Source organism: Pipistrellus kuhlii, unplaced genomic scaffold (genome assembly GCF_014108245.1).
Source record: "Pipistrellus kuhlii isolate mPipKuh1 unplaced genomic scaffold, mPipKuh1.p scaffold_m20_p_2, whole genome shotgun sequence".
Taxonomy (NCBI): domain Eukaryota; kingdom Metazoa; phylum Chordata; class Mammalia; order Chiroptera; family Vespertilionidae; genus Pipistrellus; species Pipistrellus kuhlii.
In genome coordinates this window covers 70,731,251-70,755,924 of record NW_023425515.1, presented here as the reverse complement: position 1 = coordinate 70,755,924, position 24,674 = coordinate 70,731,251, and the positions used below count along the sequence as shown (strand labels likewise).

Below are 24,674 nucleotides of genomic sequence, written 5' to 3'. Positions count from 1 at the left end.
CCCTCCATGCACCAACTGGCTATATGAAGCAGTTGTTTCATATTTTTGCTCATTGTTTACAATCGGAGGTTAAGCTCAATTTTTGTTATTTCATCATAACTGGAAGAAGTGTAGATTTATTTTTTAAAATAATATTTGAGGGATACACTATATAATTATATACAGTTATATGTATTTAAAAGTACTGTTTCTAATTTTAAAAAGATAAATTCACAGTATTTGGAAAATATAGAAAAGAAGGCAATAAAATCATTCTAAAACCTAACCAACAATAGATAATTGGTATTAAGAGATCGATGTATTTCCTTGTAACTCTTGCAGTTTTTCTAGATTTTTTAACATTATAAATATGTATGTATTTGTGTATATATATATATATATATATATATATATATATATTATACTTTAAGGAATTATCATGTATCATATATCACATGTATAATTTACGTATATATAACATTTTAAAATGTTAATAAAATGTCACTTACAGATTATAGAAAGAAAATAATAGACCCAGCGTATGGTGACAGCTAATATCTGTTCCTGGATAATTTATTTGTCTCTCTCAATTAAGCAAAATTACTCAGGCCATGTGTTTTGACCATGCAAAAATATTTACTCAAGATACTTGGCGAGGTTTTTCACTGTGTGTCTCTATTTTATGGGGAAGGGTGAAGAAAGTTTCTCTTGGCAGAATGTCTCATGCAAATACTTTAGATACTTTTTGTAAATAAAAATAGCAGAAATATTGTATTATGTTAATATAAAAAATAACAAACAAGAGATTCAGCTCAACAAATCTGGGATAAATTATTGGTTAGTAGACACTGTACCTGGACCTGATAAAGGAGTGGAATCCCAGGAGACAGTTAGGAGAGAGTACTGCAATACTGAGCTTTCCTCCTGGGCTGCAGAACTCTTCAATAACAACTGGAGTAGATGTGAATATATTACAGGAGAAATTTTTATGCTTTTCCTTCAATTGCTGATTACCTTCTGCCTTTTAATTTTTATTTCATCCTAATTTTGATATTATATTTTAATTTTCTCCTCCATTTCTTTTTAAATTTCTTTTTCCCCTTCTCTTCCTTTTATCCTTTTCATCTTGTTTAGTCAAGTCATCTCAGACTTTTCTCTTATGACTTCCTACATCTGCTAAAAAGAAAACAAGATTTTTTATATTTTAGAGACCAAAAATATTATAAAATTTTCCTTCTGTTTTTTTTTTAAGAAAACTCTTTGCTTTTATTAAAAAAAAAAGTATATATTTTTATTGATATCAGAGAGGAAAGGAGAGAGCTAGAGAGATAGAAATATCAACAATGAGAGAGAATCATTGATTGGCTGCCTCCTGCACATCCCCCACTGGGGGGATCAAGCCCACAACTCAGGCCTGTGCCCTTGGCCAGAATTGAACCTGGGGCTTTTTAGTCCACAAGCGACACTGTATCCACTAAGCAAAACTAGTTAGGGCTCTTTCTGTTTTTGTAGTAGGTTGTTTTCAGAGGTTTATTCTTCTACTTGTAATCTAGGGAAATTTGTCCTTTCAGTTTTGTTTTTCCATAGATCCCATGTTGCTATCTTCCTGTTAACCTTTTCTTACACAAGGAAAATGTGTCCAGTCCTAGGGTTTGCCAGCAGACTAACAGGTAAGTTAATTTCCTTTGGCTTTGCATTGTCTCTGCTTAGGTATTGGTAAAAACTCTTGTCTCAAACCTGCAGCCAATGATGACAGGTGAAACTTAAGAATCACAGTCTAGTTCCTATTGTATTTCAGTTTTGCAGAAATGACTTAGGACTTCTTTTTTTAATGTATAATATAAAGCTAAGTACATACAAAAGAAAACTAAACGATACGATACTCAGTTTGCATTATTACAAGAGTTCTTCTCAGCAGGTTTTAGATAACAATGAGATTTTCAAATTGTAACAACATCACAATGCAGAGCCTTGGGCCTTATCCCCTAAACCTCTTCATCACAATCCTTAGTGTGAGGAGCTGGAAGTCCTGGATACCAACATTTTGAACAAATTCTGTACTAAGTACTGTGTAAGCTAAGAGCATCTGACTCCACTATTTGGAATGCAACTCAGTACTGCTTGTGCATCTCTACTTCTGATTCAGTGTGGCCTATTAATAGTGAGCTGTCGACCAAGAAATATTTATGGCTACAGGTATAAACCGGCCCCATATTTGGCCATCACAATAATCCAGCATCACAGGCGGTAGAAGCTGCCAAGTGTTTTATTTGGTAAGGACTTTTTGTCTCCTCCTTGTACCAATGGACAGACCACAGGTAAGGCTAATGAATTATTTAATTGTTTTCTGGTGAACAGGATTGCTTTATTTCAGTTCCATTATATAAGCAGTTCCTAGGTTGTAACTTTTTCTTCTATTCCTTTGGTCTGAAAATTAGAGGAAATTCTGCCCAGCATTTACCTTTATTCATGTCTAGATTCTCAATTTTCATAGAAGGTTGGAAGTGGTTATGTTAGGGTTTATTGGCTAGATGCCTTTTTTTTTTTTTTTTTTTTTTTTAAATCCTCACTGGAGGACATGAGTAGAGGAAGGGAGAGAAAGAAAGAGAGGGAGAGAGAGAGAGAAAAATAAAGAGAGAAAAATTGACCTGTTACCTTCCCTATGTGCCCTAACTGGGGATAAACCCATAGCCCAGGTATGTGCCTTGATTGGGAATTGAACCTGCAATCTTCAGTTCACCGCATGATGCTCAACCAACCGAGTCACTCTGGTCAGGCTAGATGCCATTTGAAATTAGAAATTCTGATAGGTATATACAAATACTTGCTTATCTTTGAAATTGAGTTGTAGCAAATTTACTTATATTTCTTATATTTTGTATTATTTATATTTAAAGATCTTTTCTATTTTTAAAGATATTTTTAAGTGAAAAATATAGCAGATTTAAACTCATTAATTGAAACTGACCTTTGTTAACATTCTGCCATATTTATTTAATCAATATTGTGTAAAGAAAACAAAGGTGAGCCAATATAGATAAATACATTATTAACTAAAGTTCATAGTTCACGTTAGAGTTCATTTTTGTGTTGTAATATCTGTTTTGACAAATGTATAGTAACATGTATCCACCATTATAGTATCATACAGAATAGTTTTACTGCCCCCCAAATCTCCTGGGTCCCACCTATTTGTCTCTCCCTACTTCCTCACCAATTTCTGGCAACCACTATCTTTTTACTGGCTCATAGTTTTTCTTTTTCCAGAATGTCATGTAATTGAAATAAAACAGTATATATAGCCTTTTCAGATTGGCTTCTTTCACTTAGCAATACACATTTAAGTTTCCTCACTGTCTTTTAGTGGCTTGATAGCTCATTTCTTTTATTACTGAACTAGAGTCTTGGTGCATGAATTTGTGCATGGGTGGGCTCCAGCCTTCCCACCCTGATTGGGATTTGGGGGGTGGGGGGGCAATCTGGGGTGGGACTGGCTAGGGCAACAGGCCACAGGTGGTTGGTAGGCCTGCCCCGCCTCCTGGCCAAACTCTTGGTCAAGGGCACATTTTGCATATTAGCCTTTTATTATATAGGATGATATTCCATTGTGTAGATGTAACACAGTTTATTTATACATTAAAGGACATTTTTGTTACTTTCAAGTTTTGGCAATTCTGAATAAAGCATTTGTTTGGCAACTATGAATACATGTTTAGGTATTGTATGAACATGAGTTTTGAACTCATGTGGGTAAATACCAAGGAGTGATATTGCTGGATCATTAAGAATATGTTTAGTTTTATAAGAAGCTACAACTGTCTTCCCATTTTGCTGTACCATTCCTTGTCTTTTACTTTTTATCACATAGATGATTTAAAATTTAATACAGTCAAATGTATAAATTTTGTGGTTTATAAATTTTATTGATTTTTAGAGAGAGAAAGAGAGAGATAGAGAGACAGAAAAATTGTATTGATTTTTAGAGAGAGAAAGAGAGAGATAGAGCGACAGAAAAATCAATCTGAGACAGAAACATTAATCTGTTGCCTTCTGCATGTACCCCAGGGATGCAACCTGGGATGGAACCCACAACCTGGGTATGTGCCCTGACTGTAAATCAAACCTGACACCTTTTGGTGTATAGGATGACATTCTAATCAAATGAACCACACCAGCCAGAGTGGTTTATAATTTTTGCATTTAAAAATAATCTATAAAATCATAAAAATATTCTGTGAAATTTCTGTAATTATTAACTTTAAATTTGTTTTTATATTAATTTCTTGAATCTGGCATTCTCAGCTTTCTGCATTCTGTCCTCAAACTAATTCTTTCTCTTATCTCCAATACTAGAGGCCTGGTACATGAATTCTTGCATAGGTGGGGTCCTTCATCCAGGCCTGTGATCAGGACAGATCAGGGCCATCTTGTCCAATCCCGATTGGGGCCAATGGGGGCTGGCCAGCTGGGGAGGGACTGCAGCAGGGCTCCAGGGAATGTCCAGTCCATCTCATTCAGTCCCAATTGGTTGGACCCCAGCAACATGCTACCCTACTGGTCAGAGCGCCTACCCCCTGATGGTCAGTGCAAGTCATAGGGAGCGGTTGAGCAGCCTTAGCCTATTGTTAGCATAATACACTTTGATTGGTTGAACAGTTGACCAGTAAACCAGATACTTAGCATATTAGGCTTTTATTATATAGGATAATTCCTCTATTGAGGCTACATCAATTGGCCTATTGACTCTAAAATGAGTCATGAACAGTCCCACTTCTATGCTGTTTCTTCTGTCTTAAGAACTCATCTTTGTCTAAGTTTAAGTTCTAACCTTTCAAACTCAAACTAAGTTCATCTTCACATTGCAACTTTTTCTGACCTCCCTTCAATTGCTCTTAAGACCTTTTTCATATTTTTCAGATCCAGGATACAATCCTATCTAATGAAAGAATAATATGCAAATTGACTGTCACTCCAACACACAAGATGGCTGACCCCATGTGGTCAAAGATGGCTGACCCCATGTGCACATAAGATGGCAGCTGCAAGATGGCTGGCAGGGGAGGGAAGTTGTGGATGATCAGACCAGCAGGGGAGGGCAGTTGGGAAGTACCAGGCCTGCAAGGGAGGACAGTTGGGAGCAATCAAGCCTGCAGGGGAGGGAAGTTAGGGGTGACTGGGCTGGCAGAGGAGGGCAGTTGGGGACAACCAAGCCTGCAGAGGAGGGCAGTTTGGGGAAATCAGGTCTGTAGGAGAGGGCAGTTGGAGGGGACCAGGCCTATAGGGGAGGTCAGTTGGGGGTGACCAGGCCAGCATGGAGAGCAGTTAGGGGCAGTCAGGCCTGCGGGGCAGCAGTTAGGTGTTGATTAGACTGGCAGGGGATTGGTCAGGGGGTGATCAGGCTGGCAGGCAGAAGTGGTTGGGGCAATCAGGCAGGCAGGCAGGCAGATGAGCATTTGGAAGCCAGCAGTCCTGGATTGTGAGAGGGATCCCAGATTGGAGATGTGCAGGCTGTGCTGAGGGACCACCCCTCACTCCCGCCCTCCTCCTCCCCCCCAATGCACGATTTTCATGCATGGGGCCTCTAGTATTAACATGTTGGTCAATAATTTATGAGTATCCTATTGCTAATTTAAATATCAGAAAGAACCAGACATGGAGAAAAATACAGCATTTCAGAGATTTTCCAGATGGAATTTTATTATTTACTTATATATTGTGGGAACTCATGATGTTATACACCTCTACTAATTCTTTCATTGTAAGTGGTTTTCTATTTAACTATCTTGGAAAAGCAATGTTCACATTTTATTTCTTCTTAAGAAGTAATGCTTGGTTTAGGCATTCAATAGATGTCATAATAATGCTCTGCAGTTAAAGAATTATTCCATCTAATATCCATCACTATGCAGTTTTTGGTAGATAGTAGATTAAAATATTAGTTTATATTATTTTTTCCCCACACAAGTGGTATTTCACATGTAGTGTGAGAAGCTACAGCCCTAATGGTCTTCAGTAGAGCAAAAGTCAGTCTTCCTGTTCTAGAGAAGCTCATATTCTTGAACTCAATGTGGCTTACTAAATTCAGTTTAGATCTAATCTGTTCACATATTACAACACATTTCCTAGACTAGTTCTAGTCCTCAGATCTCCCCACACACTACTCAGCTTTTCAGAACCAGATCAAGTATTGCTGCTTCAGTGAAATCTCCCTTGATTCTAATTAACTTCACACTTAATACATGTTTCAATTAGTGCATTTGTACTATATTTACTTTTACACTTGTCTCTTCAATTAGATAAACTCTTTAAGGAAAATGTTTGTAGTATCTCTTTTCATCGCCTGCATTGACAAGGACTCATTAGCCACTCCAAATAGGATTATTCAATGAATAAATAATCCATAGATATTCTCAGAATATTATAAACTGAAATTATTATTATTATTATTATTATTATTATTAAATAAATAAAGATTTCTGATTTAGTGTGGGTAATCCAAGCCCAAATAGCTTTTTCTCTCATTTTATGCTCACTTTCTTCATCCATTTACACATGTATCTTGGCTATAGAGTATCCATAGGATTTGATGTCTGAAAAAGAAGACAAACTACCATCTACTCTCCATGAACATTCCCTGGAGAATTCTTGCAAATTCTGCATAGATTTTTGGTGTGCCAGTGCCCCTGGCAGTCATGTTTCCTATCAGTTAAAACCACACATTTTATCTCACAATTCAATAAAAAGCTAATTTTCTACTAAAACTGGGATGCAAGCCCTGTACCAGTAGGGAATTTAGAGAGGGGAGAGAATCTTTACTTTCTATTAAGCTATCAGGAAGATAAAGTAGACTCAGAATCTACTGAGTCTCAGAGGTAGAACACTGATTGATAAAGGGAAGATTCTTCCCTAGCCCTGCCCCACATCTTCTGTCATTTCCTATCACTTTCTAAACAAGGGACCATTATAATAGAGATAGCTTAATTTCTCCATAGGTATTCCTATGAATATTTGAAATTGCATGTACTTTTTAAGCTTACCTATTTTTTTTAAATACTTCCCTCACTTGTTTGGCTCAGTGGATAGAGCATCAGCCTGTGAACTGAAGGGTCCCAGGTTTAATTCTGGTCAAGGGCACATGCCCAGATTTCTGGCTTGATCCCCAGTAGGGGGTGTGGAGGAGGCAGCCAATCAATGATTCTCTCATCATTGATGTTTCTCTTTCTCTCTCTCCCTTCCTCTCTGAAATCAATGAAAAAATAAAATAAAATAAAAAGAAACAGGCAACATTCCTTTAAAATAAAAAATAAATACTGAAGAAACCAAGAATATACACATAAATGGTATTGAAAGAACCCATTCTAATTGCAAAATATTCTAGTTGAAAGTGGTTTCAGAAATCATATTCTTTAAAGTTTCTTTTGACATTTAAGAAAAAACAACAGGCTCAAAGAGATGTTATGACTTTTCTCAAGGTCATCCAGCCATAGTTTAATTCTTGGACTTCAACCAGTTCTTTTGAGTGTCAGACCAGTGGTCTCTTTTTAAAAAAGTGATGAAATTTAGGGCAAGATTGTAATAAACACCAATAATTTGGTATGAAAGAAAGTTATTAAAAATAATTTGGGGCCAAAGTTTTGAAATGATATGCATTCTCCTCAGACAGTATGTGTATAAATAAAATTGATTGAAGTTAGAAATGTTATTGGTGTGTAGCCAAAATAAAATTACTATCAAATGTAGAGTGGTGTAAGTTAAATGAATGAATTCAGTTAATATGTTTAGATCTTTAAATAGCTCTGTGCCTGTTATTTTTTAAGTCCTCTTTGTTAACTTGTTAATTGCTGAGTGATATATAAAGAGAAATGGCCAAAAAAATAGATGAAAGTAATCTTCTCATGATGATAATAATTTCCCCCCGGAAATAACTATTCTTGCTAACACAAAAATTCTTTGCATGTTTAAGTCATGTGGAATCTCTCTATCTTATGATTTAAAAATCCTAGACTACATGGATGATTATAACTTAGGGCCATGAGGTTTTATTTTCTTTACTTATACTCAGATAATTTTATCTTAACGTTAAAAACCAAGTCAGATACATGTATGTCTTAGCAAATGTCTTATTGCCAAGGAGTACTCTATTGATTTTGTTCCTATAATAAAAGCACATAAAAAATGTTGCCAAAGGAAATAGTTCATGTCTAAAAAATGTATGCAAAAATATTACATTTATTAATTTCCTCTGGAAGTATGTGTAAACTAGACATCCGTTAAAATCATCATTGGAAATTTCTTTTAATGCTGGGCCAATCTGAGAAAAAAATTGATGACCAAAGGTCTTTTGTTTGCCTTTTGTACCTTTCCTCATCTCAAATACCTCATGCCTCCTTACAATTTCTAGAAGCTTGACTTATGGAAACACCAGAGTCTAACTTCCTGCATTGATCCTCTTATAAACCTTCTACATCTCACATCAGAATATATACTTCCCTATAACTCAGGTTCTTAAAGCTGCGATAAGAATCATAAAATTTATTTTTGGATTAATGTATTATTTTCTCATGTAATTGTCATGGAAATGTGCATATAACCAAATTTTGATGGAGGTACAATATTTTAATCCAAGGCAGTAGATTTTAACTTAATCCAAAACAGTAGAGATTAACTTTAAAACAGTATAGTCAATGCCAATAATTTGCGACAGGCCAAAGGAGAGATATATTTGGGATATCAGTCACTCTTAAATCATAGACTACAAAGGGAAATTTCTACCTGAGGTATGCCATGTTGTATGTTGGGGTTCTCCAGAGAAACAGAAGCAATAGAATATATATTTATAATGAGATTTTTATAAGGAATTGGCTCATGTGGTTATGAAGGCTAAGTCCCAAGATCTGAAAACAGCAAGCTAAAGACCCTGGAGAACTAATGGTATAATTCTAGTCCAAAAGCCTGTAGGCTCAAGTCTTAAGAAGAGATTAGCCAAAGAACATATATTCATAGTCTATGGACACAGACAACAGTGTGGTGTAGGTGGGGGTTGGAGGGTCGGGGGCTGGATGCCCTAGGTGGAGGTTGTTATAGTTAGGAGGGAAATGTGAGACATCTATAATAGTGTCAATTAAAAAAATCTAAAAAATAAAGTGCACAATTAAAAGGAGTATGAAGACAGGAAAAGACCTATGGACCAGCCCTGTAGTCAGGGGAAGGAGTTCCCTCCTACTCAGAATATTTGTTCTATTTAGATCTTTAATTATTTGGATGAGCCTACCTGTATTAAAAGGGACAATCTGCTCTATTCAGTCTATTGAGTAAAATATTAATCTCATCTAGAAACAGCCTCATAGTCAAACCCAGAGGAACAATAAACCGAATGTCTGGACGCCCCATTGCCAATCAAGTCGGCATACAAAATTAACCACAGGTAGACAAAGGTTTGGTTCTAATCTGCAAGATTCCAGAGAGAAGAACTGGGAACAATGGGCAACACTCATGGGAGGCTGATTTGGGCTCATTATAAGAAGTTTATAATAGTTGCAACCATATAAGAAAGAATGAAATGTTTTATAAGAGAGTAAGCTTTGCCGAAACCGGTTTGGCTCAATGGATAGAGCGTCGGCTTGGGGACTGAAGGGTCCCGGGTTCAATTCCGGTCAATGGCATGTACCTTGGTTACGGGCATATCCCCAGTAGGGTGTGTGCAAAAGGCAGCTGATCGATGACTCTCTCATCGATGTTTATAACTCTCTATCTTTCTCCCTTCCTCTCTGTACAAAATAAATAAAATATATTATATTAAAAAGAGAGAGAGAGAGAGTAAGCTTCCAGGTCTTCAAGCTTTTAATTGATTGGTTAGATAAAATTTCTTCTCTGAGTGAAGGTTGCCTACCCTCTTCATGGTGTGTATTCTTCAGAAAATTGTGCTATGCTCAATATTTAGGGAACCAGTTTTGTTTTCATGTAATCTTCTGTTCTCTGTATGGCAGCCAGGGAACTCTCTTAAAAATTCTTAACTGATTGTGTAGGTGATTTGCTAAGGAAGTTCTTCCAGAAGTTGATGAGAGTGTCGGAAAGAGAAAAAGTCAAGCCAAGTCTCATCCTTTCTCTAGGAGAGATGAGAACAGGAGTTATTACATCACAGAGCTGACCCCATAAGCTATAAGTTACCTTGATAGCCAAAATTGCCTAGGCACTCCCAGCTCTCTGCACCTGTGGATCAAGCAGCTCCAGTCATCCAAGGACAGACCCCTTGAAGCAAGATGTGTGAGTAAGCCTTTGGGAGCACAGTACGGAGTAGCTGGGGAAGAGACACAAAGAAAAATAAAAAATATTTACATATAGAAGAGGACTCAGAAGGATCGAGGCAGAGGATTGACAGTGTTCTCATGATGTTTTATTTTAATCTGGGATGATACATGGCCCAAAATGTCAATTTCGTATTGAGGTTGAGAAACTCTGCAGATTACCAATGGATCAATTAATGAAACAACTGTTCAAAACCTTGTTACAAAAGGCAAGTCCTGATATATTAGGTAGGCTCCTTTTGAGAAGAATGCATTTGTTTATTCTTGAAATAAATAACAAGATCACTGAGCTACAAGGAACTTCTATGTTGCTGAGTTTCTTGAGGGGTGGGGATTTGTTTGTTTTTTCAAACAATCTGACAGTTGAAAAAAAACACGTGGGAGGTGGAGAAATGGGCTTCCATTCAGTTCTGTTTTTCTGGAGCAATAAAAGGAAGATTGATGTCTTGCTTACTATTTAAAGGCCAACATTGCCACCTGCTATCTTAGGGCAGCAAGCAGCCTTGTTGGCACCCTTGTGCTTGGTGAGAAAATGAAGGAATGATGAATAGCCAGTTCCAAAAATCATTCAGGGCACACAGCAGTGGCTGGCACAAGATGAAGTGCTTGCAAAAGAATTAGAATGGCAAGTTGAAGCTCCCAGACCATTGATCAAATTTGATTGTAGCCAACAATCAGTGTTTTGCTTCTGGCGGCTAGAATCTCACTATCCTTTCTGATTCAAAAGGAAGCCAAGTACCATTCATCTGTTTACACAAACCCTGTACAACTACAAATAGAATGTACAAAAGTTGTTCCTTTGGGGTCCAGGCATCTATGTACTTCCCACATACATAAGCCAAGAAATTAATGTGTTCACTATTTTTTATTGCCTTGTGGAATCTTGCTACACACTTACTAGGAGTATGACTTAAACTATATTTCCAACCTGCATAGAGAAGATAGAGAAGAAAATTTAGAAACAGTTGTTCACTTTATTATTAGCAGAAACTGAGACCTTTCAGACCCATCATGAATGTAAGAAGACCACTCTATAGAATCATCATATTTCATTTTACAGATTTAATGGAAAAATTGATTCACCCAATAGAGTGAAACTCTCAAAATTAAGTCTCTTCAGAAGGGTTTGAGTCCATCTATTAATATAGGGGTTTTGCATCATTTTACAATGCTCTCTGGCCTTTCTGATGATTGATCATTTCTGTGCCAAATCTGCACATTTACATACGTCTTTTATTGCAGTTATCATGCTGTTTTATTATTATTATTTACAGAAACATCTTCTTTAGATTTTAGACCTTTGGAGGAAGTGGCTTCTGTCTTACTCAATTACTTAGCTGCAGCCCTTAGTATAATACACATATAAGTGCCAGTAAACGTATTAGATGAGCAAATTAATAAATGAAAACTGTAAAGCAAAAGACTGGAATAAGTTAGTCCCCCAGATGCCTTACTGCATCTGGTAGACAGTTATAAAATGACTTTCAATGTTTAGATTCATATAATTTCTTCTCTTGAGAGTGGATGGCACCCATGAATATAAGCATCACTCATGTAATTATGGTACATTATATGACAAAAGGGATCCCTGAAAATGTAATTAAGGTGATTAACTTAAAATACAGATTTAAATACTGCAGATTTTGATTTTAGTTTCTGAAAATTTTACAGATGTACTTACGGTTACTGAACAGCTGACTTTAGGTTAATCAAAATATAATGTAGGTGAGCTTGAACTAATCATATGAGCACTATAAATTTGAATCAAGAGGTCAGAGACAGAAGTCATGACTAAAAACAGCAGAGAGCTTCTTTTGCTGGCCTTGAATGAGCAACAGCCATGTTATAGAGAGGGCCATTTGTCAGAGAATGATGAGCATCCTCTCGAAGCTGAGAGCAGCCTTCCTTGAATCAGTCAAGAAAAAAGACTTGCATCTTAAAATTGTAAGAAGTTGAATTCTGCATGAGGGCTGAGAATATGCATGGTTCATTGATGTATCATTAGGGCCAAGAAGAGTCCTTGGCTCAAAAAAGATTTTTGTAAGTATTTGCCAAATGAATCAGTGACTTTTGAATTGGATTAAATTGGTTTTTATATGCTATTGCTGTTCTGATTGGATTAGAGGGAGTAAGGAAATATTAAGTAAGATGATTTTCATTGAGAAATACGCATTCTATTATTTTTCTTATAAAATACAGATTAACATATAGAGAAGGAAAAGCTGAAAAAGGCTGCCTTCCTTCCCACAGTAGACTGTTGAGTGCTCTCAGGGGAATACCATGAGCATTGGATTTAGACAAATTTGTGTTTAGAACCAGGGTTCGTTCAGTGACTTACTGGCTGGCATTACATTGATTACCCAGCTCCTCACCCGTTGATAGGAATTAATAATATCTACCTTGTAGAGTTGTTGCAAGAATTAGAAATAATATATATATATATATATATATATATATATATATATATATATATGATGTTTAATAAATAGTAATGTAATTTTAGGACTGACTTAATGACTTTGGTACTTTATTCTTATTTTCTCATATCCTTAAGTAAAATCAGCTTTTAATTTAAATGGTCATTGACTAATTCTTGTTGAAAATGTGTATGTGTGTTGCTTTAGATCCTTATCTACAAGGTAATCTTCATCATAGGTGTGCATAAAGTTAATTTAAAGTTTAATCAAAGTGTAACACAGATGGGTACAATATGAAGTATTGGAAGACATATGTGAAAATGTGGGTTTCAGGACATGCAGCACGACCTTAGGCAATTTATGCCACTTCTCTCTGCAGAAAATTCAAATGGCTCCTATTTGGCCTTGGGATAAAATAAAAATCCATACTAGTACACTAGGGCAAGAGAGGTTCCTGCCTTTGGCCTTGAATTACAAAAGACCTCACTCTAGCACTATTTTATCTATGCCCTCTCTCATAGGGCAATGGGTTTGTGGGCCTAACAGGATATGCCCACCTGGTACCTGTGCCTACCTTTGAGATCATATTTAAGGTAGTCAGAACCCGTATCTCTGTATTCTTGATTGATACAGACCTGAGTCCACTTACAAGGACTGCATGGTCTTTTACCTTGGGTTGGTCCTGCATGACACACTTCCTTTTCACCCTGTGAGTTAGCTGTTTTCTCTGCTGGAACACCTTCCCAACTTTCATATTGCCCAATCCACCAATCAGAATGAATCGCTTAATACTCGACTCTATGTTTTATATCTGTGTGCTATATTTTGGCTGTTTGTTTGTCAGCCTCTATGCTAGATTTTAAATTTACGGAAATAAAGTTCTCCTTATTCATGATGTTATTCTATACAGTGGACATTTCAGGACCTTCTACATATCAAGCACCCAGATAAACTATGGCAAATGAAAGGATAAAATTTTTCTAAGCCTTGGTTTCTCACCTCTAAAAAGTAGAGTCTTACATAGATTATAACAAAGGTTACTTCCAGATCTAGTATTTTGTAGTGCTTTATATAAAAATTTTAAGAGATTCTAGTGGCCAGAGGCACAATATTAAAATGGTCAGTATAATAGATTCCTAGAAATGATGTAGACTGAGAGAGTGGGAGTCAGAGTAGGGATTCACCTGTCACATCCTGGAGAGATGGTCACCCAGCATTTTGCTTTGTTTCTCTCTGAAATTTAAATGATCAGAAAATCTTTCCTCCTATGGAGCCTTGTGCAAGTATCATTTCATATAGACCAAATATTTCCAATTTTGTCTCCTCAACCGAGTGTATTCCAAACCCTCACTCCATATTCCAAATGCTGGCTGGCCAGTACTGTAAACAATGGATTTTGGAATGCCTTGCCTAGGTGCTTTTTCACCTGTGAAAACATGTCAGGATAACTGTTTTACTACATTGTTTTTATTTTCAAGGGCTTCACACTGTTGGCTCATATTGAGTTTATAGTTGAGTAAACACTAGATTTTGTTCACAGAAATTACCATTAAGTCTGGTGTCTCCTATTCTTTTAGAGGATCTTGGAGCCAAATATGCCAACCTGTCATGATATTTTAAGAACTTGATCCAGTCACCCCTTATATTAACCATCTCCCCCAGCTTTGTATTGGCTGCAGATATCATAAGCAGGCCCTCTTGTCTTCATTGAAGGTACTAGTAATTGAACATAAGAGACAAGAATAAAACTCTGCAGCATGTCATCAGAACAATGGTTTTTAAAATTATACTTTTCCAGATACTACTTCCATAAATAAGATGCTAAAGGAAAAAATGAGGAAGTATTTTTCATGGTCAGATAAGTCTGAGAAACACCACAGGCTGTGTGCCCTTTCTTGGGAAGTATCATTGCATGTTACAGGATTCTCGCAGCAAAGAGAAGTCTTATTTAACTTCAATTAAACCGACACTTCCCGAGCTTATTTGTGTCAGAAAACCAGTTTGGTAATTGTTGTTTTGATTAGTTTGTTTTGATATCTTGCATATTCCTGATTCATGGAAAATACTTTAAGATTCAATCCCATCTAACTGCAATGAAGTGTTTAGTATTTTATCATGAAGGACCCAAATGAATAGGTATGTGATTTCAAAAATTCGTTTTAGCCTTTGTGAGCTTTCAGATGAAGCTCTTTTCTCTTCTCCCTCTATGCTGTTCAACATGATTCCTTAAAGACTCTGATTTAACACTCTGGGCTATATAGATCTTACCATTAATGTATTTTTCTTATTCTATCTTGTACCTCATTTTCCTCTTCTCTATGATTCTTCTTCCTTCAGTTTGAAAATAATTTCTCTTGATACAAAATTTGGTAACAAATCAATAATTGGGAGTTTAGTCTTTCACTAACATTATTCTGCTCACCCAGATGCATTAGGATCTTTATGTTTTTCTCATTCTGGGCAGAACTAATCATAATTTTTCTAAAGGTCATTTAAGTTCTATATTTTATTTTTGTACTCCACAGACCACTTTGGACTTTGACTTGTGGTTCTGACAGGTTTATGGCGCTATTTCTCATTTTTTGTTAGACAAAGTTTATTCGGTCTTTTGTACACGTCTTTAAAAAATATGATCTCACCCTACACAGCACCTAAGGCTTCATTTTATATTTAAAAAATAATAATCAGTGACTGTATTATCAGGAGGTCATTGTTATTCTTCTTTCTCTGAAGCAATATTCCCTTTTAGAATCTCTGGTCATGCGGTCATACCTAATTTGTGTTATGCTTTTTGGGATGTGCTTTCCTAAAGTCCAGGGTAGATGTTTGGCTGTCCCCCTGCATTTTTTTCCACAGATTTATTATTAATTCCAAGAACATTGTTCACATTCTCCAAAGCTACTATCACTCCCATTGATTCAATCAGTTTTTCCTTATTGCAAAGAATTAAGTTCAAAGTAGCAGTTCTGCTTATTCACTTCAGGACTGATTGAGAGTTGAAATTAATGGCAAAGCATTATTGAATAAGTCAGATAAGTCTGAGTTTCTCATTAAACATATAATTAGTGCTTACCACATGTCAGACAAAGTTCTTGCTGGAAGGAATATGCCAAAGAACAGGCAAGAGAGAGGAGGCAAAGGACTTTGTAAATAAATAAACAAAACTTGACCTCAGCTAATGATAGGGTTATATAAATAAAATAAAATGCTGTAATATAATTAAATGTTATGGGTCAGGCGCACACTAATATAAATTAGATGTTAAGGAAAGGCCTCACTAAGAAAGTAACATTTGAGTTGAAATCTGAATGCCAAGAGAGATTGAGGCATAAAATATCTCTGGGTGGAATATTCCACACTGAGTACGCTAGTCCTAAAGTGTGGATGATCCTGGCCTATTCTAGGAAGGGGGAAAAGGCAAAAGACCTGAGCATAGAAAAATAGAAGGTGGAGTAGTGAGAAACATGGTATAAGAAGTTGGCAGATGATGGAGAGACAACCAGAGGTCATATCATGTCCCTGTTTAAAAAAGCTAAGCCATGTAGCATTGACCTTGCAAGGTTTTAATCAGGGTGGGAACACGATGTGGTTTACAATTGTTTTAAAGAACCCTGAGTCCAAGGTGAAGAACAGATCTGGGCATGACTAAACAAGGCAGATGTAAAGAGCCCAGCAAGGGAACCAGTGGAGACATCAAGAACAGGTAGCTGCAATCTCTCTCACTGACATATCTCACCTCTAATTTTTGTGATCTTAGATATGAATATAATACATGTCTCCCCTGACTAACTGAACAGTGTCTGGTATGCTCCCCAAACTAGATTGTTTTCACATTTCTCATTTTCTTTCTCATAAACGGGTTCTTCAGGTCTCTCTCATCCTGGCCAAGGTTTTTACGGTAACATAATCCATGCTCTCTTAACATGTGATTCTACTCTATTACCCCATCTCTTGAAATTGTTGTGTTTTCTTTTTCTTTTTCTTTTTTTCACTATGAACCTGACTAATAGTCTGAATACTCAATTTGTGTAAAAAATATTATAAATGATGCCCCTGGATATTGGCTAAAATGTGTTTGACCATGAGTCATGTCCCATGTCCTACTCATATTTTATACTTCGAAGGGCTTCTCTTGAGTTTCTCAAAATTAAGATGTTCCCATTTTAATAGCTGTGTTTTGGATATGAGGAAGGAAAGAAACAAACTGTTATTAAGAGAAGTCTGGGAAAGAAATAACCTATCCAGGTTCCTTATTCAAATTAGCTAGCCAATTTGGTATGGCAAAACACTTCAAGTGAATCATACCACTTTAATAAAGACAATCTAGTCACTGAGAAATAACACTTGATTCACATTAGACACTGCTTTGAACTAGCCAATGCTACTCGGGTTTTCAATGAACATATTAATTAAGCACCAATTTCCAGGCTAACCCTTTCTTCTCCCGTTGCTCCACTGTCCATAGGATAATACTGAACTTGCACAAGGATCCCTTTATGCTTACTTGACTCCCAAAAACAACCAAAGCATAAATCGGGGCCATGTCCATTTGCTTTTCTCTGCTGTGTCTGGCTCCAGGATCATAGTATCAGTGAGTCTTGTCTACAACCAACTGCTTTAATTTTTCACCAGAGATTACTGCTTTTATTACTAGATGAGGGCAGTGGTACTTCTCCAAACTGTCTGGGACAGTTCTACTTGTTGGAATTTCATGGCTATAATAGGAAAGAAAAATAAGTGTTCTTTGCTGTTGCCAATAACATTTATAAAAAGAATAACTTCACATATTTTTAAAATAAACAATCCTAAAACACTCACCTCAATGGTGTATCAATAAAAGGATTAAGAGTAAAACCACACACATTTTTATGTACAAAACAGATATAATGAACTCTAAGGTACAGCCCAGAAGTTTTCCTTGACTTACATCAATCCAGTAAAATTATAGCTCAAAAAATATGAATGTTGGTATACTGTGAATCCTTCTTCCTTGGTGTTCTCTAATATTTTCTGACTCTGCTATAATTTAATATAATAGCTTTGAGTCTTGAATTCCATTTCAAATTTTGTCACCAAAAGCTGTGAGTTTTTGAACAGATTACATTGTCTCTTTTGGTCTCAGTTTCCTCATTTAAAAGGAAATCCTGCCATTTGTGACAATGTGTATGAAACTCGAGGGCATTATGCTAACTGAACTGTCAAAATGAGAAAGACAAATGCTGTAGGATCTTACTTATATGTTGTTGCCAGGGTTTGGAGGTGAAGGAAATGAGGGGGTATTAGTCAAAGGGTAGATAGCCTTTAAGTTACAAGATGAATAAGTTCTGAAGATCTGAGGAGCTAATGTACAGCTGGGTGACTATGACTGACAATACTGTATTGTATATTTAAAAGTTGCTAAGAGACTAGATTTTAAGTGTTCTCAGCACACACACACAAAAAGTAATAATATGAGGTGATGGATGTATTAACTAACCTTATTGTGATCATTTCACAATATACTTATATCTAATTATCATGGTGTATACCTTAATTTACACAATGTTATTTGTCAATTACATTCCAATAAAGCTAGAAAAATCATTAAGACAAACTACATAAAGGTGTTGTATTAGAAAATGAGCCCAAATGTTCCTTCTATTCTAAAGCTACATTTCTTTTATTAAGATTTTTAATTGAGACAAATTATATTTATAGTGAGAAGTTGAGTGGCCTTAACATATCATTAGCATATTATGCTTTGATTGGTTGAATGGATGACTGGGCGACTGGACACTTAGCATATTAGGTTTTTATTATATAGGATTCCTTCAACTTTTCATGTTCAACTACAATACTCATGGTTAAATTTTTGCCCAAGGCATTCTGTGACCAAGTGAAGGATAAAAAAGACAACAGATCCCAGATAGTTGATCTCAAGTTACTTTCTAATTAGATGAGCAATGGGTCCACAAGTTTCTAGTATCTATCATAGTAACTAAAATGTGAGTGCTCAAAGTTGGCAGAGGCAAATTGAGAGAAAGGGATAAAATTTAGGTAAAGATCTAGAAATATAGTCACAGTTGGAAAAAGAGTGGGATCTAAAGAAGGGAGAGGAAGTCTTTTAAGACAGGACTGAGAGGAAATCATGAAAACTTGGAGGTGTCCTCAAGTTTAGTTCTACCCCATTATCATCTAGCTGTGTTCACTCTAGTCTATTATTTAATTTCTCTAAGTCTCAGTCTCTTCTTCTGAAAATATTGACATTTATATATACCTCACAGAGCTTTCAGGAAAAAAAAAAGTGACAGAATACTTATAAAGCATCTGGCACATAAGAAGCCCAGATCAGATTTTATTTTACTTTGAAAGCATATCAAGATTGATTGACATTGGCTTCTGAATAACAAATATCCCATTTCAGAGGCTCCCTCTCTATGGGCTAGACAAGTTTCAATGGGAAACATGGATTTTCTTCTCAAATTTACAGCTTCCATGTGTGCTACTCATTACTAATGTGTGTGCATCGGGAATACCATTTATAGTTTTCTCCCTAGGGATTTCTTTAGGCTAGTTGGAATGCCATGGAATTATAAAACAGATGTTATATACTTGAAAAATGTAGCAACATTCTCATTCTTCTTTTTTGTCAGACTGTATTCACTTTTGTTTATATAAAGAAATGCGTAAGCAAATTTTAAAAGGGGATATTTTGGAATTAGTTTCTGCACAATAAATTTTTGGATACATGGACATGTGATGCAAAATCTGCTGGCTCTATTTCAGAAAAAAAATGTTATTGTTTAAAGGCTGCCATTTGGAATGTAATTTATAAACTTGTTTTCAATAGCTATAAAACTATACACAGATTCTAAACAGAGAAATATAAAATAGGCACGTGATGCTCATCATTTCCACACATCTATAATAATTATTTAATATTTTAGAAGTAAAGTGTTGTGTGTGTTTTGATTTCATTTCATGTTTTTCCTTTTGAACATTACTTCTTTTTCTGATTCATACCCTTTTTATTAATGTAATTATTCTAAACTTTCCTTTACAACTCTCTCATTTATAAATTATGAAAGCAGGTGTTTAGTATTTTTCTTAAAGTGAAAATTCTTACATTCATTCATTTGTTTAACACAATTACTGTTGACCAATTATGTGTTAGTCATTGAATGCTAAGTTCATTGAATATAATCTTGAGCAAAACAGTGTCCCCACCTTTGGTGGCTAAAAAATATTATTAGAAATAGAAATTATTGAAATAATTTCAAAATATGCTATGATAAGTGATGTAAATAATAATTGCAAGCTGCTTTTTTAAAAAAAGATTTTTTAAATGATTTTTAGAGAGAGAGGTAGGAAGAGGAAGAGGAAGAGACAAAGAGAAACATTGATGTGAGAGAGAAACATTGCCCAGCTGTCTCATGAACATCCCCTATTGGAAATCAAGCCTGAAACCCAGGCGTTTGCACTGACCAGGAATCAAACTGGCAGCCCTTCAGTACACACTGGCCAGGGCAAGTGTGTACTTTTAAATAACAGTCAAAGGAAGTGACTAGTCAGTTGAGAGATGGCTCTGACTGGAAATCTGAAAGATGAATAAAAGCAGCTGAGGAGAGGATGGAATACCATTCTAAACAGAGGCAACCTATATAATAAAGAGATAATATACAAATTGACCATTACTCCAACACACAAGATGGCCACCCCCATGTGGACACAAGATGACCAACACAAGTTGGTGATCAGGGGAGGACAGTTGTAGGTGATCAGGCCAAAAGAGGAGGGAAAGGGAGTTGGGAGGGACCAGGCCTGCAAGGGAGGGCAGTTGGAGGTGACCAGGCCTGCAGGGGAGGACAGTTGAGGGGGACCCAGGCCTGCAGGGGAGGGCAGTTGAGGGGGACTCAGGCAGCTAGGGGCAATAAATTGGGCTGGCAGGGGAGCAGTTAGGAGCTGATCAGGCTGGCAGGCAGAAGCAGTTAGGGGCAATCAGGCAGGCAGGTAGGCAAGTGGTTGGGAGCTAGCAGTCCTGGATTGTGAGAGGGATGTCATTAGCATCAGAGCATTTTCAAGAGACAGAATTCTCAACAAGAGTCTGCAAATATAGGATTGATGTAAGGATTTGAACTTTATTCAGAAAGTTAAAGGAAGCCTAAGAAGAGTTTTTAAAATAAGTAAAATAAGATTTGTATTTTTAAAGGTCTCTGTGTCCAGATGGAAAAAAAAATGGAGAGAGGGAAAGTAAAAGAAAGTGGAGGGAAATCAGGATGTTCCTGAGATGAAGGGGTTTGAGATGACTGGTGATGGAGAAAAGTAGACAGATTGAAGACGTATGTGGGAAGAAAATGTTTCCTTGATCTTTCCCCCGATTGTTTCTTTATCCTCATTGTACACTGCCTTTTATCTACCTACTTCAGACAATCATCCAAATTGATTAATGGGTATCTTTTGCTCCCTTGTGATCTAGAAAAAGATAAGAAATATTGATTTGGAAGCATGTATTCTTAACTTATGTATTGCATTTTGAATTTTGTTGACTTACGGTACAGTTCTCAATGGTGTGCTTCTACTCTCCCATTTAAGGTCATGCAGATTTCCTTCAGCTTTTCACCTGAGCCCCCACCCCTAAACAATGTAGTAAAGGCTCAGAGAAAGACAGAGAAGCATCAAACTGAGTGTCAAACCTCAGAGGGAAGGTAGGGAAGGGGGGTAAGAGATCAACCAAAGGACTTGTATGAATGCACATAAGCTTTACCAATGGACACAGTCAGTAGGGGCGTTTGCTGGGGTGTGGAAGTGGCCTGCTGGAGGGAGTGTAGGTGAAAGAAGGGATAAATGGTAATTGATGGAGACATGAATGTGGGTGGTGAACATACAATACAGTGTACACATGATGTGTTGTGGAATTTTGCACCTGAAACCTGTATACTGTGATTATATTAACCAGTGTCACCCCAATAAGTTCAATAAAAAGGAAAAAGAGAATATCTAGGTACACATTCACTTGTGGGCTTATGTGAGAAATGCAGTGAAGGGCTTACAATTCTTATACTATTATACTAAGGAATTGAAGTCATTCTTTATAAGGTTGCTACCCTTTTTTTTTATTTTCTCTTTCATAATTTACCTGCTTATTAGTCAGCTGTAAGAAAGAAGAAATTTTTACCTTTTGCAACAGCATGGATAGACCTGAAGATTATTATGCTTAGTGAAATAAGCCAATCAGAGAAAGACAAGTACTATATAGTTGTGCTTATATGTGGCATATAATGAAAAAAATAAACCAACTAAGTGGAGACAGACTCATGGATACAGAGAACAAACTGACAGCTGTCAGAGGGGAGGGGTTTGGGGACTGTGTGAGAGGGTGAAGGGATTAGGAAAGAGAAAAAAAAAAGAAAAGAAACTCATGGACAAAAACTATGTGTGGCGATTTCCAGCAGGAAGAGGGGGTGAGGGTCAGTCAAAGAAGGTAAAGAGGGGATAAATGGTGATGGAAAGAAACTTGACTTGGGGTGGTGAACACAAAATACAATATGCAGATATTGTATTATAGAATTGTATACCTGAAACCTGAATAATTTTATTTAACCAATGTCACTTCCAATAAATTCAATTTAAAAAATTTGCCTGTTTATATAATTTACTCATTTTTTTCCTCATGGATCAATGTATTTTTCTTATTGATTCACAGGTGTTTCGTATAGTCTAAATATTAATCCTTTATTCGTCTCATTTAGTCACCTGTCCTTTCACTGTATTAATAGTCTCATTAAACAGCTATCTTTTTTTATATATAATTAAATCCATCACTGTTTTCTGTTTGTTTTGTTTTGTTTGTTTGTTTTTCTTTTTTGATTTTAGAGAATGCCCTATTTTGCCAAGAGATTGAGTAAGGTGAGGGCTCAAGTGATCATGTAAAACGAGATGGGGTGGTATAGGCAAAGGATGTGGGCTTATGCATCTCAGTTTTTTAATATGAAAAGCAAGAGTATTAATACCAGAACTACATGCTTCTGTTTGTGAGGCTGTTTATGAAGAAGAAATAAAATAATTTTTTAAGCTAGAAAGGTGCTTATAAATATTTGTTGGTTTTATTATAACTACTTTTAATACATAGTATGTTTCTACTAATGGTGTTCAGATAAGATAATGTCTTGGTTAAAATTTAAATGGTACAAAACACGGTTTATGTGTGCTTTTTAATATTGAATTTTGCATGAAGTAGCACCTAAAATTTTGGAGAATATATGTGGTCTTAAGTCACAGAACATAGAATCTTAGTATTCTTACTCAGATATTGGCAATTTACAGATAAACATCATTTTGTAATACTAGATTGATTTCTGAAAGTAAATTCTTTTATTGATTAAATTAATTAAAAATGCAATTGGTAGTGTTAATTTAAAGGAATGGAATGTGCACATTCTCCTATAATTTGAATAATAACTAACAAAAATGTCTACTTAGGGGGAGATCCAAGATGACGGCATACGTAAACATCTAAACTGCTGCTGTGCACAACAATTTCAAAACTATCAATAAAAGATAAAACATCTATCATCCAAAACCACGGGAAAGCTGGCTGAGTGGAAGTTCTAAAACTAGACAGAAGGGAAAAGAAAAATCAGGACACAAGCACTGAAAAACTGAGGTATGGGAGCATGTGCATGATACAGTCTGGTGGTGGATCCTGGCTGGCGGCGGGCATTGCTTTCTTCAACCCGAAGAGAGACAAGCTCCCAATCTCTCTGAAATCCAGTTTCTGGGGAGAAGCTGAACTGTCTGCCATCGGGTCAGAAAGTGAGAGTGGCTTGCTTGCAGAGCTGCGAGCAAAAATAATTGTTTGCTGTGCTGGGGTGCAGACACAGGGACATGCAGTCGGAGAGGAAGAGATGGCTGACTGGTAGCCTTTGTTGTTTGCCATACGCTAGCCTAGTGATGCCCTGAGACTCCACCCCGCACAATCTACAAATACACCCAAGCTCCAAGCAGCAGCTTTTGCATATGAGTGGCCTTCTCTATTGCAGTTTAACCTAGCAAACTTGCAACCTGGTGCAGACAGCTCCAAAGCCTCCAAGCTCTAAGCAGGGAGGAGAGGACTGTGGTTCTTGCTGTAGCTCCTGCAGGGTGGCCTCAGATAGTAGCTGAATTGCACCCCTTTGGAGTTCCAGAAGCCAGTGAATCTAGTGGTCAATGTGAGACTCCAGATTTCAACTCCTCACATCCATAAGTGACACATTCGGGAAGCAGACTCAGTGAGCACCAAAGCCCCCACTAAAGAAGGCCTGCACCATAAGCGTATCTCCAGTGCAGCAATTCTTCCATTATAGACACAGTGGATTTTCACAGCCAATTGGCCTGGAGGCCAGTTCCTCCCAGTGTACCAACAGCAATCAAGGCTTAACTATACCAAAATTTTGCACTAACTAGCTTAGAAAACACATATATGTTTTGGTAATGCAGAACTTCATCGTAGTTTTTTATGATGCTGTTATTCTTTGTGAAAGTACAATAGAAGATGTGATAAATTATATAGTGTTTCCTGAACTTATTAAACTTTATTTCTGGATTCATCTAATGGAAGCAGCATATGCTGAAATACACAACATCTTTCTTATTTTTTTGTCTACTTATTCTATTTGTTACTGGGAAGATACTTTAAAATTTCCCACTATTATTTTGAATTTATCTCTTTTAAATTCCATTAACTTTGCCTGGTTGGTTTGGCTCAATGGTTAAGTGTCAACCCATGAATCAAAAGATCCCTGGTTTGATTTCTGGTCAGGGCATGCTCCTGGGTTGTGGGCTCTATATCCAGTGGGGGGCATGAAGAAAGCTGAACTGATATCTCTCTTTCATCTATGTTTCCATCTCTTGATCCCTCTCCTTTCCTCTCTCTCTAAATACAAAAACCAACTTACTTTTAAAATTCCATTAATTTTTCTTTATTTGGTTTTAATCCATATAAATAATTACATTCAAA

General features: G+C 36.4%; 1 long non-coding RNA gene across 2 annotated transcripts; it reads left to right on the top strand.

Annotated features, from left to right (window-relative positions):
* Nucleotides 1-841: 841 nt before the first annotated feature.
* On the top strand, nucleotides 842-23,628 carry LOC123652777. 2 transcript variants are annotated; one of them, XR_006742271.1, is made up of 4 exons: nucleotides 842-941; nucleotides 1,551-1,649; nucleotides 10,005-10,242; nucleotides 23,159-23,628. It is a non-coding gene; the product is annotated as an uncharacterized LOC123652777 (long non-coding RNA). The 2 variants fall into 2 exon arrangements; XR_006742270.1 differs by lacking the exon at nucleotides 842-941 and having other exon boundaries at nucleotides 1,332-1,649.
* The last annotated feature ends 1,046 nt before the right edge of the window (nucleotides 23,629-24,674 follow it).